Source organism: Suncus etruscus, chromosome 10 (assembly GCF_024139225.1).
Source record: "Suncus etruscus isolate mSunEtr1 chromosome 10, mSunEtr1.pri.cur, whole genome shotgun sequence".
Lineage (NCBI taxonomy): Eukaryota > Metazoa > Chordata > Mammalia > Eulipotyphla > Soricidae > Suncus > Suncus etruscus.
Window position 1 is genome coordinate 20,242,318 of NC_064857.1, and position 11,963 is coordinate 20,254,280.

At 35.9% G+C, this 11,963-nt stretch overlaps 1 long non-coding RNA gene across 1 annotated transcript in view; it reads left to right on the plus strand.

Moving 5' to 3' along the window:
• Positions 1-7,406, plus strand: part of LOC126020399 (uncharacterized) — a 29,352-nt gene extending 21,946 nt beyond the window's left edge. The window contains exon 3 of the long non-coding RNA XR_007499587.1: positions 7,265-7,406. This is a non-coding gene — a long non-coding RNA (uncharacterized LOC126020399). The remainder of the gene's footprint in view (positions 1-7,264) is intronic.
• The last annotated feature ends 4,557 nt before the right edge of the window (positions 7,407-11,963 follow it).

The window sequence follows — 11,963 nt, forward strand, 5'->3', positions numbered from 1 at the left end:
AATATTTTATTTTTCATTTTCGGTGCCATATTAGATGGTGTTAAGGGTAATTCCTTGCTCTGCACTCAGCAATTAATCTTAGTGAGCTCTGGGGACCATTTGGGAAGTCAGGGATCAAACTCAGGTCAGCCCAGTGCAAAAGCAAGCACCCTGTTCATTGTACTATCTCTCCTGATTCTAGCAGCTTGAACTCTTAATATCACTATTGTGTAAGTGACTGTTCCTAGAAGTCACACTTATAAATTATTGTGTGTCCCAACATTTTCAGGGTATAAAATTTCTTTACAAACAACAATTTGTAGATTAGGAAACTCTAGCTCAAAGTGTGAGATAACTTAACTCTAATGTAATATTTAGATGTTTCTTTTGGTGTTAAGTATATGGAGGCCTTTATAATATTTCCTTTCAATATCAGTTTCCCTGCTTGCTTTCCCACCTATAAGCTTCCAGGTGGGGGGGGGGGCACTGTTCAGATCCTAATAAAAGGTGTTGAGCTAGGCAATCAGGGTATTTTGGTCAGTTAGCTGGCGGACTCTGGCCTTTTGGAGGCTGCTAGCAGGCTGACAAAGAATTCTGCATTTGACCTTCTCTCCTTTTTATCCTCATGTCTGTGTGGATTATATGCTATGGATAAATAGTATCAGGATCATTTCCCCACCTTAGGGAATAGGGGAATAGGAATCTCTTTCCCACCTTGGAAGTTCTTTGGGAATCTAGCATGAACCAGGCTAGGGAAAAACATAACATTTCAAATGGTGCCCGAACATTTTTGGTCTTCATTCTTAATGGAAATTAAAAGAATATACAGAAATCACTTATTTCTAACTACTGCCTTATTCTCTTATTCATCTCTGCCTAGTATACCTGTTTTATAAATAATTCAAAAACATACACACTAACTCACTCCCCTGCTCCTCTTGCCCCAGTCCCAAAAACACATACAACATAGCATGAGATTTACCTGTTTAATATTTTTGTTTTCCTTTTTTGGAGGATCAATCCATCCATTCTGACAGTACAAGATAATCACAACAACTGCAATGTTTCAATGACAGGTGGGAAAAAGTCCTGCTTTATTGATTGTGTGTGTGTGTTGTGCCAGAAATAGAAGTGAGAATCTCACACTTACAGTGCAAATACACAATCACTGAATACATCCCTATTGATCTTATAATCTTTAAACTGTATAGCAATGTACTGTTAGTTCCACTTACAATGTTACATGAAATTATGTATTTTTCATATTTTCATATTTATATAAATATTTATCTTTGAGCAACTCTATATGCCTCCCTACCTGTTGCCCTTGGTAATCACCATTTTTTTTTTAATTTTTATTTTGATCATAGTGGTTTACATAGTGTTGACAATAATATTTTAGGTACATATTTACATAAAATCAGGGGGGACTCCCATCACCAAATTGTCCTCCCTACACCTCCGTTTCTGTCCTACCTCCCATTTCCTCTTCCCTCACCCCAGGGCGGCTAGAATATGTGGTCCCCTCTGTATCTAACCCACAACTTAGTAGTCTTGCACCTGTTTGGTCTTGATGCCTCCCTTAGTTCCCCATCTAACTGGAGGCAGGACTAGCTAGTTCAAGTTGCGTGGTTTTGTTTGAAAAGGAGAAAAGTAATAAACTGGGGTAAGGGTCTAATACACCGAAACTGGGCGGAATCCTTCTAGAGGCTCTCATCATCGATTTGAGAGATGGAGAAAATGAAGGTGAAACACTCCATCAGTACCAAAAGAAGTGTCAAATATCCAGTGAGGGCTCGAGCTATATCGATAAGCACCACAAAAAAAAACAGACAAACAAACAAACAAAAACAAACAAAAACAAACAAACAAACAAAAAAACACGCCATGGTCTTGAAATGAGAAACATGGCATAGCACATAATGAAAGAAAAGAAAGGCAGAGAAAATATAAGTATGATTGGGGACAATTTCAATACTCACACCCAAACAGAGAAATCGACCAAAATAGATAGGTAAATAAAAATAATAATAACAGTAATAAATGGAGGTAAAACATATATATATATATATAATAACCAAGGTTTTTGTATTTTTGTTTTTTCCCTCCTGCCATGGCACAGTAAATATTGGGGTCATTCGAAAAGGAATTCACTTGGCCTAAGAGATATGGGGTTTCTCCGTCCTTGGAGCATACTGTCATGGGATCAACTCTAGACTTTGCTCAGGAACTCTCCCGGTGGTGGTTTTTTTTTTTTTTTTTTTTTTTTGGTGTGTGGAAGACTTCTGTTCTGTGTTTAGAGGTCTCAGTATCTGCGCCATTTTACTCTATTTCAATGAATGTGACTATTTAAAATGTCTTAGGTAAGTGGACCAGGTCATATTTCTTTGTATTTTATATACTATAATGGACTCAAAGTAAATCAAGACACCTTTTCTATCATTATTCAACTCTTGGAGAGTTACAAAAATAGGGCCCGATTGACTTGTTTAATGTAAAATAATCAGTTCACTTACAAAGAATGTGCAAAGAGGCAAATGTCAAGACAGGAAAATAAATAACTTTGTGTAAGTAAATAAATTAATGATTGATTTAATTAAAATCTGTGAAAATTTTCTTCACTCCACTCATAATTCTCTACTGATGGGAAGTAAAGTTAATGTTAATGGGAGACTTCCTTGTGGCAATTATGCTGATAAGGGCTTTTCCTTGCCTCAGTCACTCACACGGCTGCCTACTGAAATAGGTATTGCTCTATCTCCCACTTCACAGAGAAATGAAACACAGGGAATGAAGTAAATCACCCAAATTAATAAGAGTAGCTAAATATTATAGATGTGACCCAACTATCCTCTTGAACATTGCCATACTCTTCCTAGTTGTTGCTCAGTAAAAAAATAAGTACTTATTGTTTTAATCCAAGAGAGTCAAATCACTATAATTTTTTTTTTTTGTTTTTGGTTTTTTTTTTTTTTTTTTTTGTTTTTGGTTTTTGGGTCACACCCGGCAGTGCTCAGGGGTTACTCCTGGCTGTCTGCTCAGAAATAGCTCCCGGCAGGCACGAGGGACCATATGGGACACCGGAATTTGAACCAACCACCTTTGGTCCTGGATTGGCTGTTTGCAGGCAAACGCCGCTGTGCTATCTCTCCGGGCCCAAATCACTATAATTCTTAAAAGGAATTGAAAAAAAACACTCTGTTGTTTCCATTACTACCTAAACGATGAGAAAGTGACTAAATTTGATAATTTTGATAAGTTATATTGTTTTGAAGAAAGGTAAATGGAAGCCAAAGATACAAGGTACAAATGTCAGAATGTTGAAAGTGACAGTCTTACTATTTGATATTGTTTTTCTGTGGTATGGTAATTAGACCTCCCAGTTTTCTCAATGGCATTAATTTATGACTGAGTTGGAAAAAGATAAAACATTAGATAACATTCAAACACTTCCTGTGAAAGCATCATAAATAAATTTTTCTTTTTCACTTTTCTTTTTAAAGTAACTTTGCATTATAATAATATATAGGTTTCAGTTGTAAAGCATGAATATCAAACAATGTGCATATTCTTTTTTTGGGGGGTGGGCCACACCCAGTGATGCTCAGGTGTTACTCCTGGTTCTGTGCTCAGAAATTGCTCCTGGCTTGGGAGGTCATATGGGACGCCGGGGATCGAAGCAGGTCCATCTTGGGTCAGAGATGTGCAAGGCATCTACTACTCTGCTATTGTTCTAGCCCCAATGTGCATATTCTACATGGAACTTACTACTAAAGCTTCAGTCTTTCCTTAGTTTAATAGGTATTTGAAGGCATCTACCTTTGTTTCTGTGTCTCTCTTAGAAGTTACATTTATTTTATTTTATTTTTTTAAATATAATTTTTATTTTGATCATAGTGGTTTACATGTTGTTGACAATAATATTTTAGTTAAATATTTACATAACATCAGGGGGGATTCCCATCACCAAATTGTCCTCCCTACACCTCCGTTTTTGTCCTATCTCCCGTATCCTTTTCCCTCACCCCCAGGGCTGCTAGAATATGTGGTCCCCCATGTACCTATCCTACTACATAGTAGTCTTGCATCTGATTGGTCTAGGTGCCTCCCGAATTTCCCCCTCTAACTGGGAGGCAGGCCTAGCTAGTTAAATTTGCGTGGTTTGGTTTGAAGAAGAGAAAAGTAGTAAACTGGGGTAAAAGTCTAATACTCTGAAAGTGGGCAGAGTCCTTCTAGAGGCTCTTATCATCGATTTGAAGGGTGAAGGAGAAAAAAGAAAATGAAACATTCCATCAGTACAAAACAAAAAACGTGTCCAATATCCAGTGAGGACTCCAACAATAATGGTAAGCACCACACAAGCACACACACACACACAAAAAAAAAAAACAACAAAAAAACCAAAAAACCGCCATGGTCTTGAGATAAGAAACATGACATAGCCCATAAAGAAAGAAAAGAAGAGAAAAAAATAGGTATATATACACATCATTGTATGGAATTCAATTAAATCTACAGTACTCCAAAAGAAAGTATAGCTCTTTACTACCTAGAAAAACCCTGCATGTAGGGAGAAATTATTTTTTAGCTCCCTAAGATTTGGCACCTAACTTTCTATATTACTTTTTGGTATTTCTGTATTGTTTCTATATTAAAATGACTTAATAAAAGTTGTTTGTGTATGGGCCGAAGACATTGCATGGAGTTAGGGCATTTGCTTTGCATGCAGAAGGACAGTGGTTTGAATCCTGGCATCCCATATGGTCCTGTATCCCCCCCACCTTGTGCCTGCCGGGAGTGATTTCTGAGTGCAGAGCCAAGAGTAATCCCTGAGCACTACCGGGTGTGACCCAAAAACAAACAAACAAACAAAACAAAACAAAAAAGTTGTTTGCATACTCAGAGAAGTGACAGTTTATGTAGTAATTGAGGATATTCATTAAGTTAATATTACTGTAGGGTTTGTATGCATTGCCAGGAATTGAACTCAGGGTCTTAGATATGCGAGGCATGTACTCTACCACTCTACATCCCAGCTAAGCTAAATTGTATTACTCATGTATATGCTTTTTTGAAGTAATATGTTTTGTTTTACGAAAATTTATAGAATTTATTTAAATATATGGAATGTTTTACTAAAAGCAGGCTCTTTATAACTTAACCAATATATATTTGATTTGATTAAAATATGACTTCAAAATGATCTTACCTTTTGAGACTATATGGGCCCTTGAGATTTGTTAGTTAAATTAACAGTAACCTTTTTTTTTTCTTTTAGGATTCCAAAAGATGGGGCTATGGAGCAATGCACGTCACTGGTCTCTATAGTAATGGAAACAGAGAACTAAGAGAGATACACAGTAATTATTAAGTGAAAATCCCAACAAAATGCATGAGTGGAAGCAATGGAATTAGTGAAAAGAAGCAGTGGATTTCTAGCTCTGGTTAATATGGTATTGTGACACGAGCTTCGTCAATGACCCATTTAGATCTAGTTTTTTTCTTTGAAGTTAGTTTGTTTGTTTTGTTTTGGGGTAGCACCCGGTGGTGCTCAGCGGTTACTTACTCCTGGCTCTACGCTCAGAAATCACTCCAGGCAGGCTTGGGGGAACCATATGAGATGCCGGAATTTGAACCATGGTCTGTCCTGGATCAGCTGCGCTAAAAGCAAATGCCCTCCCGCTATGCTATCTCTCCCGCTAACGTTGGCTTAATAATAAAAGGGGATATACTTTAAGAGATCTGTCTAAAATAATCTGTGAAATAGCATTGCACCATAAGTGCTTAGTAAGCATTATTGTTATGAATTTGCAGAATACACATACAAGTATAGGTTCTAGGGTTACACCTAAGAGTGATCAGGGACTGCTTTGGTTCAGTTTTAGGACTCCTTTCTAAAAGTGTATGGACGATATATGGCGCTGGGGATCAAACCTAGGGCTTCTTCATGCACAGCGTGCCTTCTATTTCATTTAGCTATCTCCCAGGCTCTATAGGATATTTAATGATTCTAAATACCTATTGGTTTTCATTTGAAAGATTCTATTTTTTGCAATTTTTATTACCAACTATTTTAAATAAATATCTCATTTTGAGTTTTTTTTTTTTATAGCCAACACTAATGTTGTTGAAAAGGGAAGAACTGCTAACATCCATATTTAGCACAATTGGGTACAGAGATTCTCAGGGGTTACCAGAGCCACATCCAATAATGCAGAAAAATTAGGGTCTTTCACGTACTCTGAATGTGGTCTGTCCATCTCCTTTAAACCTTTTGAAGATTTTTTTTTGAGAATCTAAGTAGATTCCAATATTAGAAGAAAAATCTTAAAATAAAAACCTAACTCAGAATATTGTGATTTGTAAACACTGAGTTCAAAAATATGAATCTTTAATAATTCACTTTATTTGAACAGAAATAATTTCTAAACAAATTTTTAAATGAAGTAGAATTTTCTTTTTATAGTTGAATTGGTTTGATATATTTACACTAGACGATGAATGTAAAGATAAATGAGATATTATTGCTATTTTATTTTTTAATATCACTATATTAAAGGAATTTATAGTCCATCAGAATATTGAGTGATCAATGGAGCAGCTGGGAAAATATTAATTTCACAAAACAAATTTGAATATGAAATCAATTATTTATCTTGTGGACTAAGACACATGCTGTATTTTCCCCAAATATTTGGAAATTCTTCCTCTGGCACTAATATATATGTGTATGTATAATGTAAGCACGTAAATGTTTATGTACATGTATATGTGTATATGTTTTTCTCTATTGAGAAATCAAAATGCCTGTTTTTAAACAGAAATGTCCTTTATTATCTCATAACCTTATTTGTGAGAACAGAGACAATGTTTTCCTTTCTCATCCTTCTTCCTCACTCATCCTAACTGATGATGCTATTTATCTAAAGGAACAATGATCTACATGCATAAATTGACAACTAAGGGTTTTATAGCATAGGCATGTACATAATGATGTAGTCTAAGTAACAAAATTTGTTCAATTGATGAAATATTACTTAACTTTCCATCTTACTCATTTCTAAACTAATTACTTTCTTTTATGTCTAGTGGATCATGCTATTTATATTTTACAAAAGGAAAGGCAATGACTTTTCCCTTAATTTCTGATAAGAATAACAAATATCCCATTTTTTCTTGTCCTTTGATTTGAATTACTTATAAACTTATTGGTTACCACAAGGTGTCATTTTTGGGAGGTCCACACCCGGTGGCACTCAGGGATTACTCCTGGCTCTGCCCTCAGAAATCGCTCCTCGCAAGCATGGGGGAACCATACAAAATGCCGGATTTTGAACCATCGTCTGTCTTGGATTGGCTGCGTGTAAAGCAAACTTCCTAGCACTGTGTTATCTCTCAGACCCCAAGGTGCCATTATTTTGACAGTTGTAATCAAACATTAATATTTGATGATCTGTAAGTAGAGTTAAAATAAAATTGAACGTGAATTAGGAAGCAAAAGTATAGTGATATTGGACATGATATAATGTGGAATGGATAAAACCACCAAAAAGAAAGAAAGGAAAGAAAATGAGCGTATCTATGTTTTTTATTGTATTGTTTAAGAACATTGTTGGATGAAATATAAAGTTTAGACATACTATCTTTATTTTGTTATTAAATTAGTTATTATTATATAATTAAATCATTGCTAGAAAATAAAAAGTTATATTGACTGCAGTGATAGTACAGTGGGAAGAACACTTGCCTTCTTTGCAAGTGGTGACCCAAGATTTAGTCTCACTATTCTACACAGTCCCAGAGTTCTGCCAGGTGGGAATCCCTGAACTCAGACAGAGTCAGGAGTCAGCCTGAGTAATACCAAAAACAAAATGAAAAAGTTATATTGTGAAAGTTGTATTGTAATTGTCTAAATTAAATAGAATATTTGGAGCACATACACTAGATCCAGTAACTTTGTTATTTTAGAGCATTATTTTCTGTTCTGGCATTAGTGTTAAAAATCGTTCTAATTACCATCTGTTATCACTTGTATTACCTCATGAAAATGTTCATTCTTAAGCTGAACTCTGATTTTTGTTTGCATGATTTAGGGGCCTACTTGGAGGTACTCAGAGATACTTCTGGCTTGATTCTTGGGAATATCACACAAATTCCAGGATCAGATTCTGGATCATCTACTGCCTACTGCATGCAAATTTTAATCCACTCGCTCAGGCTACTGAGCTATCTCTTTGACTTCTCTTGAACCTCTGCTATTATGTATACCAATATATATAGAATCTGAGTAAATTGGTAGTGCCCTTTCTCACACAGAACTGTTGTTCTGTAAATGCTACCTAATGATAGAACAAAGGTGGAAGATTTATAAATCTTCGAAAAGTTGTTTAACCCTAAACATTTTATTATATACTCCCTTCATTTTTTATTTAAGCATCATGAATTGTAATGACCAAGGATCAAGATTGAAATATCTAAGAGAAAGAAAAAAGATGAAAAACACTAGGTGTAGTTTCAATCCCCCTAATAAAGATGAATATAATCCAGAATTCTTAATATTATGTAGTCTGTCTTTGTCAGATTTACTCAAAAATACACTTAATATAGCCTGAGTTACCACATAGTATTGAATGGAAGTGACAAATATTTGAAACAGGAACAATGTAATGTGCCAAAGTTTCCCAATATAAGTACTGAGCATCACTTGATGAACAGATAGTGCATAACTTATTATCTTAATGTAAATTTCATAGTTTTACTGGATGTTTACTAATATGTATATCTAGATATATTCAAATTTTACCACTCATACAATTAACCTATTACATTTTTTCAATTTTTACTTTAATAAGATGTTATTTAATTATTAGAAATATGAAGATCACCTCAATTTCAAATAGATATAGTAAACTAAATAATAATAGAGACATGAAGAAGAGGATCACATAACAGAAATGTTAATCTTACCGACACTTGTGGTTTAAAATGAATGTATGAGCCTGAAGTATAAGACAGTTTAAGGCACTTGCTCTGCATGCAGCTGATCCCAGTTAAATTCTTGTACACACATGTTCCTCCAAATACATTTAGAGTGATTTCTGAGTACAGAGATAAGCGTGATTCCTGTAAACCACTGCTTTTGAGTCAACCAAACCCCACCCCAATAAAATAAAATGAAAATGAAAAATCTAATACTATATTATTTTACATCTATACAAAAATTTATGAACTCAATAATATGAAGTTTCTATGAAAGTTTTGAAGCAATTATATCAAAATATTTGTAGCTAATATTGGATGTGAAATTATTACCTGTTATTCATTTTTTTTTATTGGTTTTCGGGTCATACCCGGTGACACTCAGGGATTACTCCTGGTTATATGCTCAGAAATAGCTCCTGGCTTGGGGGATCAATATGGGATGCCGGGGGATCGAACCGTGGTCCGACTTAGACTAGCACAGGCAAGGCAGACGCCTTACCACTTTGCGTCACCACTCCAGCCCCTATTACCTGTTATTCTTCATTATCTAATATTTTTTCTGAATATTATATCTCATTTTAGAATCATAAAACATGGGGCTGGAGCGATAGCACAGTAGTAGGGTGTTTGCCTTGCATGCAGCCAACACAGGATGGACCACAGTTTGTATCCAGGCATCCCATATGGTCCCTCAAGCCTGCCACGAGCAACTTTTGAGCTCAGAGCCAGGAGTAACCTCTGAGGGCTGCTGGGTGTGACCCAAAACAAAAATAAATGATAAAACTAAAAATAAAAAATAGAATCATAGAACATATTATGCACATGAGCCTAAATTTTCTGTAAATTGATTTTAGATCAAAAATACTATTTCCAGAGAGATAATACAGAGTGTGGCCAACTCAGGTTAATCTGCAGGTACTATATGTATTACCCTGTGCACTAATAGAAACGATAGTGCTCCTGATTGCAGAGCCAGTTAGGAGTATGTCTTGTGCATAGGTCATATGTGCCTTGTTCCTGGTTCCCCCCAAAAGATTTCTATTGTTTGACAATTATTTCTGTTTTTTTTAATCCAGACTATTTTAAAATATTTTGGTTTTGAGCACACCCAGAAATACTCAGGGGTTACTCTTGGCTCTGCACTTATAAATTAGTCCTGGCGATGCTAGTGGGACCATAACCGAATGCTTTAAATTAAACCCAGGTGGGCTGCATACAAGGGAAATACCCTACCTACTGTTTCTATCTCTCCAGCCCCTATTTTTCAATCATTTAAAATAGAGACAAGAAATGTTAACTAACACTATGATTATAATTATAGTTTAAAATCAGAAAAAAATAGTTTTTCAGTTTTGTTATTTCCCAAGATTGATTTGATTCTTTGGAGAATTTTGTGGATCTTTACAAATTTTATAAATATTTTCCTAATTTTTTTCTTCGCTTTTTTCTTTATTTAAAAATCTTGTTTACATAAATGATTGTGATTAGGTTTTAGTCATGTAAAGAACACCCCCTTCACCAGTGCAACATTCACACCACCAATGTCCCAAATCTCCCTCCATCCCACCCCACCCCCACCTGTACTCCAGGCAGGCTTTCCAGTTCCCTCATTCATTCACATGATTATGGTAGTTCTCTGTGTAGTTATTTCTACAGTGTATTCACCACTCTTTGTGGTGAGCTTCATGAAGTGAGCTGGTGTTCGAGCCCTCTTCTCATTGTCTCTGAGGATTGTTACAAAATGACTTTTATTTTTCTTAAAACCATAGATGAGTGAGACTATTCTGCGTTTTTCTCTCTCTCCCTCTGACTTATTTCACTCAGCATGATAGATTCCATGTACATCCATGTATAGGAAAATTTAATGACTTCATCTCTCCTGACAGCTGCATAATATTCCATTGTGTATATGTACCACAGTTTCTTTAGCCATTCGTCTGTTGAAGGTCATCTTGGTTGTTTCCAGAGCCTGGCTATTGTGACTAGTGCTGCAATAAATATAGGTGTGAGGAAGGTGTTTTTGTATTGTATTCTTGTGTTCTTAGGCTATATCCCTAGGAGTGGAATAGCTGGGTCGAATGGGAGCTCAATTTCCAGATTTTGGAGGAATATCCATATCGCTTTCCATAGAGGTTGGACTAGATGGCATTCACACCAGCAGTGGATAAGAGTTCCTTTCTTTCCACATCCCGGCCAATACTGATGGTTCTCATTCTTTGTGATGTGCGCCAATCTCTGCGGTCTGAGGTGGTATCTCATCATTGTTTTGATTTGCATCTCCCTGATGATTAGTGATGAGGAGCATTTTTTCATGTGCCTTTTGGTCATTTGTATTTCTTTTTTATAAAAATGACTCTTCATTTCTTCTCCTCATTTTTTTATGGGATTAAATATTTTTTCTTGTAAAGTTCTGTCAGTGCCCTGTATATTTTGGAGATTAGCCCCTTATCTGAAGGGTATTGGGTGAATAGTTTCTCCCACTCGGTGGGTGACTCTTGTATCCTGGGCACTATTTCTTTTGAGGTGACAAATCTTCTCAGTTTAATGTGTTCCCATCTGTTGATCTCTGCTTCCACTTGTTTGGAAAGTGCAGTTTTCTCCTTGAAGATGCCTTTAGTCTCAATGTCATGGAGTGTTTTACCGACGTGTTGTTCTATATACCTTATCAAGGTATATAGATATCAAGGTCTTTAAACCATTTGGATTTTACCTTCGTACATGATGTTAACTGGGGGGGGGGTCTATGTTCACTTTTTTGCAAGTGGCTAACCAGTTCTGCCAGCACCACTTGTCGAAGGGATTTTCCCTGCTCCACTTAGGAGTTCTTACTTCTTTGTCAGAAATTAGTTAATTGTATGTCTGGGGAACATTCTCTGATTATTCAAGCCTATTCCACTGATCTGAGGGCCTGTCCTTATTCCAATACCATGCTGTTTTGATAACTATTGCTTTGTAGTACAGTTTAAAGTTGGGGAAAGTAATGCCTCCCATTTTCCTTTTCC